An 8,872-nucleotide genomic window follows, 5' to 3' on the forward strand; every position below is an offset into this window, starting at 1 on the left:
CAGACTGGCTCTGCTTTGCCAAATTTCTGTCTGGGCTTGGGTCCCTTTCTGTGGAGATGTGGAGACCCAGAGCAAGAAACCTCTAGAAGCAGGGCTTTTGAGATAGCAGAGCAAGAAATGCATTTAATCCTTCTTTTGGGATTCTCTGCTACCCTGCTCAGAGGGAGAACACTAAGGGCCACAGGACAAGGTTGATTGCTTCCTCCCAGCCTGCCTTGGGTCCATCTTCTCCACCTTAGTAGGTTGGGTATCTCAGGCCCACATTTGGGGTAATCGGTGCCTCCTTGGCCTTGTTTACACATGTACAGACTAAGATAACAAGTGGGCCTAGGAGGGGGAAGTATCCTTCCTGAGTAACAGCAAACAATCTCCAGGGAAGATTTTTCTACTAGACCTGCTTTTCTTTTGCTCTTGAGCTCCCCAGGGAGGTGAACAGACAGGATCCAAATTAGATTTTTGAAAGGCCCTTCAATTTAGAGCTGGAAAGAACTTCAAGGGTTAACTAGTCCATCCCATCATTTGATAGAAGAGGAAACTGAGGCTCAGAGAAGGGAAGTGTCTGGTTCAAGGGTAGGGAAACTGTGGCCTCAAGGCCACATGTGGCCCTCTAGGTCCTCGGGTGCAGCCTTTTGAGTGAGTCCAAGTTTGACAGAACAAATCTTTTTATTAAGGGGAGGCCCTAGATGGCATTTGTTCTGTGAAGTTTGGATTCAAAGGACTGCATTTGAGGACCTAGAGGAACTCCCAGCTTCCCCAACCCTGGCCTGGTCCAAACTCACAGTAGGAGGTCCCAGAGGCCCCATGCCCTTCCTCTTGAGCTAGGGCTCTTCTCAGTATGTTACCCACGTGTTTGGAAGATGGGGAGATAGAGAACAAGGATGGTGATCAGAACATTTCACCAGCATAGGTTACCAAGCATTTTCCTCATGACCACCCTGCAAGACAAAGAATCTGCATGTTCTACAAGAGTGTTCCCTCTTTTTAGAAAGGTGATGAGACTTGGCACCTATTCCCTTTTTCTCAAATGTGACATCTGACCCACAATGATAAAGGACTTCATGTTGATGCAACTTGTGCCCATTTTATAGTTGAGGAAACTGAGGCTTAGAGAGGTTGTGATTTGTGCACGACCACACAGCTAGGAAGTATCAAAGGGAAGATTTGAACGCAGGTCTCCCTTGACTTCAGGTCCAGGGATCTTTTCTCTTTTTTCCACATGGGTTCATGCAGACCCTATTTGGTGTTCAAAGCCTTTTATCACCTACTCACTCCCCACCCCCACCTTACCAGTCTTTTGAAATCTTATTCCCCAACTTACACTCTTTGATCCTGTGACACTTACCTCCTGGCTACTCCATTCATACCTCTCTTACCTCTAGATGTCTTCACTGGTCACATTTTATTTTATTTTTTTGGTGAGGCAAACTGGATTAAGTGACTTGCCCAGGGTCTCATAACTACTAAGTATCAAGTGTCTGAGGCTACATTTGAACTCAAATCCTCCTGACTCCAGGGCTAGTGCTCTATCCACTTCACCACCTAGCTGCCTCTACCACATGACATTCTAAGACACATATTACTGAATTAGAGAGTGTCCTTTGGAGGGCAACCAGAATGAGGAAGAGACTCCAGTCCCTGTTGTAGAACAATCCATCAAAAAAACGGCATATTTGTTTATCCTGGAGAACAGAAGACTCAGTGGGGACATGAGAGCTTCCTTAAAGTCTCCAAAGTGAGTCATGTACAAAAAGGGATTCATTACTCTTGTCCCTCTTAGACCCAGAGGACAGAATGAGGAAGCAGAGTTATAAGTTTCCATGAGGAATCTTTGGCCAGATTTAAGGAGCAGCACTCCCAATTATGGATTTGTACAAATGAGATTCCTCAGGCTTCCAGTGAACCCTTCCAGGGATTCCTGCTCAGGGATTCCTGCTTGGGGATGGGTTGGCCACAAGAAGGCCTGGGAGACCCCTTCTAATTCAGATTTTCTGTCCCTCCATTTCCCCACTCAATCGCCCCCCCCTTTCATCTTGATAGGTCCATGTGGCTTGTCCTTCTCCAGGTTCTTCCTGATTATCCAATTTCCCTTGAGTTCTGGGTCTGGTTCTTTCATTTGCTCATCTTGGATTATATCTGATCATGTATGTGTGGGATGATGCGAGCACTTTGAGGGAAAAGACTATGGACTTTTTTTAATGGACTAAACACTGAGCCAGAGCCTGGCCTAAGTTAGATATTTAATAAACATGTGTTGAATGCCAAGTACAGTTATCCCTTCCATGATGTGGGGGTTAGGGGCAGGGAGCCCTTGTGACCTGGAAAGTCTGGGTTAAACTTTTTGACCCTCCCTCCATACCAGAGAAGAAGTCTGAATTTTTTCTTTTTCTTTTTCTTTTATGAGGTGTTTACATCATTAATGGATAAAATATGTTGATATCATACATATTATACTACAAGAAGTGGGGAACCTGGGGCCTCAAGGTCACTGCAGAGGTGGGGGAATAACAGGGTAGAATATTGCATATTCTTTCAGTTTATATAGTTGTGGAAACTATACAGAGTCTGATTTCACACAGATGGGGTCTCATCCTAAAAGTCATGTGAAAATTGTTGTTACTGTTCAGTTGTTTTTCAATCTATTGGACTCCTCATGACCCTATTTGGGGTTTTCTTGACAGAGATACTGGAGTGATTTGCCATTTCCTTCTCCAGCTCATTTGACAGATGAGGAAAGTGAGGCAAACAGGGTAAAGTGACTTGCCCAGGGTCACACAGCTAGGAAATGTCTGAGGCCAGATTGGAACTCAGGAAGGAGTGTTCCTGACTCTAGGCCTGGCCACCTCACTATCCACACATTCATTTTATTTCCCCTGGAAAATAAAGACAACTTTGCTGGTCAGATGAAAAGATCAGATCTGTGGTCTCTGAGCAACTTATAGGGTCTGATTCTCCTGAATAACTAGGGCATGGTTTTCGTTAGTTCTTCCATCCTTTCAGTGACCCTCTTCTTTTGTGAAGGAAGCCATGTTAAGCAAATCTTTTTCCTGGTGGCTAACTGCAGTTCAAATCAAGAATCCAAAGACCCTAGGTAGATGAGAAGACTTTCTTGTAGTAAAATAGGGCCACAGCCTACAGATTTGGGGGAAGGGAGAAGGGTACTTTCTGTGGCTCTCAAATCACACTGCAGATGTTAGGAGCTATCTAATTTGTAGGAAATTATTTCAGAGGAAATGAATAACTCAATAGCTTAATCTGTCTCCAAAACAGCCTCTGGGAATGAACATGTCAGACCAAACAAGGGCACACACACACACACACACACACACACACACACACACACACACACACACACACACACACACACACACACACACACACACACACACACTCTGTGAGGGTATTACATTTTATCTTTCTTTCCCTAGCAGCAAACACAGGGCCTTGCATACAGTAGGCACTTAAATACCAACTGGATTCAATGCATTGCTCCTGGTAGTTAGCACCATTTGTCCTAAAAAAAAAAAAAAATTTAAAAAATAGAGAGACCATCCTTTTCAGCACTAGATGGAGGTGTTGCCTCACTCCCGAGAAAGACAGCAGCCTCTCCCTTGTTCAGTCAAGTCCAACTCTTCATTTGACCCCATATCCAATCTGTTACCAGGGCCTGCCAATTTCATCTTTTAAATTTCTACATCTCTCCAATGAGCCCCCTTATCTCCTCCGACACTGTCACCCCTCTAGTGTAGGCTTACATCATCTCATGCCTGAATTATTGCAATACCCTGCAGGTGAGTCTGCCTGCCTCAAGTCCTTCCTCACTCCAATCCATTTTTCATTCAGCCACCAAAGTGATTTTCCTAAAATGCAGGTCTGATCATGTCACCCCCATACTCAATAAACTCCCATGGGTCCCTATTATTTCCAGGAGCAAACACAAAATGCTCTATTTGGTATTCAAAGCCCTTCACAATGTAGCCCCCTCCTGTCTTTTCAGTCTTTTTACTCCCCTACAGATAATCTTCAATCCAGCAACACCAGTCTCCTGGTTATTCTACTAACTGCATCTCTCCACTCTGGGCATTTACTCTGGTTGTTCTTCATGTATAGACCATTCTCTTCTCTGCTCCCACTGCTGACTTCCCTGGCTTCCTTGAAATTCCAGCTAAATTCCCCTCTTCTACAGGAAGTCTTTCCCAGCCCTTCTGAATTCTAGTGCCTTCCTTCTGTATATAGCTTATTTGTACATACTTGTTTCTATACTGTCTCTCTCATTCAGTTGTAACCTTCTTCAGGGCAGGGACTCATCCTGAAGCCCACATTAAGTGCTTAATTAATGTTTATTGATTATTAATGATTTGGAGCATTCTTTTACATGATGGTTAATATTTTGCGATTCTTTAGAGAGCTGCTTGTTCATATTCTATTGGGAGAATAACTTTTGGTTTTACATACATATGTATATATACATATATGTACACACATGTATATTCATATACATACACACAGATTACATATACATATATAGATACACTATTGTCTATATAACTTGATACCAAATCCTTATTTGAGAAATATGATACAAAGGTTTTTTTTTCTAATTTGAGCATTTTCTTTCTTATATTAGGTGTATTAATTTTTTTATGCAAAAGCTTCTTAGTTTCATGAATCAAGGTTATTGCATAGCTTTTGTAATTACCCAGTTGCTTTTAGAATAGCCATGAAAGATATATGACTTCCTTCTCTTGTAATTTTTTTTTTACAGTATGATCTTTAATAGTAATGTCACACATCCCTTTAGACTTTATTGTGGAATATAGCATAAGATGTTGGTCTAAGCCTAATTTCTGCGAAGCAGCTTTCCAGTTTTCCAAGTACAGTTATTCACAATCTGGAAAATCCTGTAAAACTTTTTGGCCCTCTCTTCATACTGGAGAAGTCTGAATTTTTTTCTTTTTCTTTTATGGGATGTTTACAGTACTGTATTGTAAAATTTGAGTTATTTCATTATAGACATATGTCAATGTTAAGTAAAAATACTGCATAAAAAAAATTCTGTGTCATCTGTTGGTTTTCACATGTAATCTGTGACTTCCATAAAACTCTAAAAAAATTCCCATTTAATTTCTTATGCCAACCCATGATATATCAAAACCGAGATGGGGACATTGTGATGTGGAAGGGATAACTGGAGATCTTTGAAATTAAAAAGGAAGTTTTTTCCAAAGTAATTTATGTTTTCTGGTTTATTCAGTGTTGGATTATCAAAACCCATTGTTTCTGATTGTCCTCTGTCTCATCTGTTCCACTGATCTAAATCTCCATTTTTTAACCAATACTGAAGTGGTTTTGATGACTGTTGCTTTGGTGAAAAAACAGGGAACTGAGAAAACTTGGAGCTTCTTTTTTGGAAAAAGCTATTAAGTAGAAAAACATTGAAGTAGTCTGATTTTCACAAAGAGTGAGGAAAACCAAATTGTCTATATGAAATATTTAAAAGAATTTATAGCAAATGAAAAAGAAATGAGGGAAGCTATCACTCCACCCAGAGATAAATCAAGTTTTTCTTATTGCTGAACCAAAATTAAGAATTGGGGGATACATAAAAAAGAGTCTAAGGTAAAGCAATGGAGGGAAAAAAGTGACTTATGCTAATCAAGTACACAAGAGACAATAAAGGGGAAACAACCCTTAGACTCTAGTTTGTAGTATGGAAGTGACTCATAGCTTCTAAATGTTTAAAGAAAAAGTAAACTGAATTACAGGGAGAAAAAGAAAGTGAAAGTACAGTAATTGAAGACTTCCACATTCCTCTTTCTGACCTAGACAAATCTCAGGAAAAGATATACAAGAAGGAAGCAAAGTCCTGAATACAATTGATCAAGTAAGAAAGGTACATGCTTCTTTCTCAGTTGTGGAGGGCATCTTTAAAAAAAAAAAATTAACCATGTATTCTGACATCAAAACCTCACAGGTGCAGAAAAGCAGAAATATTAATCAATCTTTTACTTACCACAATGCAATAAAATTATATTCAATAAAGAACTGAAGGAGAATGAATTAAAAATCAATTGGAGACTAGATAATTTAATCCTTTGAAAAATTTTTTTGATTTTTTTAACTTTTAAACTTTTTTGATTTTTAAAATTTTAGTAGCATTTAATTTTTTCCAATGACATGTAAAGACAATTTTTAACCTTCATTTGTAAAAATTTTGAGTTCCAAATTTTCCCTTTCCCTCTCTCTCTTCCCCCTCCCTAAAAAGATAAGAATTTTAAATAGGTTTAAATAATTTAGTCCTAAAAAATGGTAATTCATAGAACAAATTATAGAAAAAAATAACTAATGTTATTTGAAAATGACAAAAATAAGACAATAGCCAAAATGTCTGGGATACAGACAAAGCAGTCCTTAAGGGAAAGGTTTTATCTCAAATTTCTTTCATCAACAGAAAAGAGAAACAACAGATCAATGAATTGGTCCTGCAACTAAAAGAATAAATAAATCACAAAACCCCAACTGAATACCAACTTAGACATTCTAAAAATGAAAGAGGAGATGAACAAAATTGAAAGTCCCCCAAAACACCCTTGAATTAATAGAATTTGGAGCTTGTTTTTGTTTTTGTTTTTTTAAAGCTAATAAAATAAGGGCAAAAAACCATTTAGCTAGTCTGGTTTTCACAGAAAGAATGAAGAAATCTAAATTGTAGGTATGAAATATTTTAAAAGAGAATTCATTGCAAATGAAGAAGAAATAAAGGAAACCATCACCCCGCCTACAAGTCAGTCAAACTTCTGTTGTTGGACTAAAATGAAGATAAGGATGGGGCATAAATGAGGACAAGATAAAAAGGAGACAGGGATAATGTGTGACATAAGCTAATCAGGTACGTGATAAACAATAAGGAAAAATAACTTCTCTAGTGTCTGAGGAAGGGTGTCTACTTGGAGAATGGGTGAGTGGGGACTGAAATTGGCAAAGAGAGGGTTAGATCATAACACATTAAAGAAAGTAATACAAACTCTTCATGGACCCAGAGACATCAGAATGACATCCTAAATACTAAGTTGGTCAAACGACAAATCGTAGAGACAATGAATAATTATGGGAAAGATGATGATAATGATGCAAATTTCTGGTATGTAGCTAAAGTGGTTCACAGAGGGAAGGGAGAAACATACATTAACCCCTCCCCACAAAAAAAGAGAGGCATATACTTTAAGTCAATGAGGAATGAGTGAGGTGGCAAAGGGAGGGATTGAAAAGGGAGAAAAAGGGGGAAATCTTGATTTACTGATGAGAAGGGATCCCAGTGAAGAATATGTCTGTAGGAGGAGAGGCATATTCAGTAATGGGAGACGGAAATTTTGAATGGGTATAATTTGCAGAGATTAGTGCTCTGAGAGACCAACTACCTTCTAGAGAGAACTGTGCCTCGACCAACAGCCACCTGCCTCAGGAGGTTCCTGGAAGCAAGTGACATCCAGAAGGGTGAAGGGGAAGGGGACCAACAGAGGAGATTTAATGACAAATGGGAAATTTTTTTTCAATGAGGCATAAGGAGGGGAGAGATGGATTACACAATCTTGGACCCAGGAAAATTTCTACTAGGGGGGCAATATTTCTATTCTCTTTATGTCACTGGAATTGGCACTTCTATAAAGTCATCCATATCAGGACAATGGAATGGAGGAAAAATAAGCAAAGTAATAACATAGTAATTGTTTAGAAAAACACAACCCAAAATAGACATCTTAAAAGCTTTAATTCCATGAGGAATATAGAGAGTAAAAAAGGCATAAATAAATATGAGGAGATTAAATCACAGAATAACAATCTAGAATAGATAGCAAGGAAAGATTTAAAACTATGAGAATGAGGTAAAAGGATCGTTAAAAAAGGCAGAAGAAATGAAAAGGGAAGAAAACCCTAACAAACAAAACAAGCTGAAGAGATGGAAAGGAAGGGCGAAATGAACTACACAACAGAGAAAAAAAGAAGGAAAAAAATAAATAAAATAAGAAAAAAATAAAACAAAAATATAGAAATAAAAAAGGTAAATTAATTTCAAATAGAAATAAAGAAGGTAAATGAATTTCAAACAGAAATAGAAGGTAAATAAATTTCAAATAGAAATAAAGGTAAATGAATTTAAAATAGAAATAAAAAAGGTAAATTAATTTCAAATAGAAATAAAGGTAAATGAATTTCAAATAGAAATAAATAAGGCAAATGAATTTCAAATAGAAATAAAGGTAAATTAATTTCAAATAGAAATAAAGAAGGTAAATGAATTTCAAGTAGAAATAAAGTCAGTTGAAGCAAAACAAACAAAAACAATTCGGAATAAAATGACTTGAAATACCTATACTGTTTGAACCAGAAGTCAGTACTACACTTCTACCCTAATGAGTTCACTAATAAGAAGAAAGTCCACTTATGTACTAAAATATGGTGTGTGTATATGTATATGTATATGTATATGTATATATATATATATATATATATCTGTGTGTGTGCATGTATGAAATATAAAAATGAAATACAAATTTAACAGCAACAATAAAATTAAAAAAGAAAACTATCTAGGGGTGAGGAACCTGCAGCCTCCTAACCACATTTGGCCCTCTAGGTTCTCAAGTGCAGCCCTCTGACTGAATCCAAACCTCACAGAACAAATTCCCTTAATAAGAGGATTTGTTCTGTCAAACTTGAAGTCAGTCAAAAGGCCACACCCTAGAAGACTACAGGCAAGTTTCGCACCTCTTTATATAAACACAGCAGGTGTTGGACAGGAACAAAAACAGTTCCCCTTAAACTGGGGACTAATTAAACAAATTGTGTTACAGGAAAGCATGTCTAATGTAAGAAG

This window comes from Notamacropus eugenii, chromosome X (assembly GCF_028372415.1).
Source record: "Notamacropus eugenii isolate mMacEug1 chromosome X, mMacEug1.pri_v2, whole genome shotgun sequence".
In the NCBI taxonomy this organism is placed as follows: Eukaryota; Metazoa; Chordata; class Mammalia; order Diprotodontia; family Macropodidae; genus Notamacropus; species Notamacropus eugenii.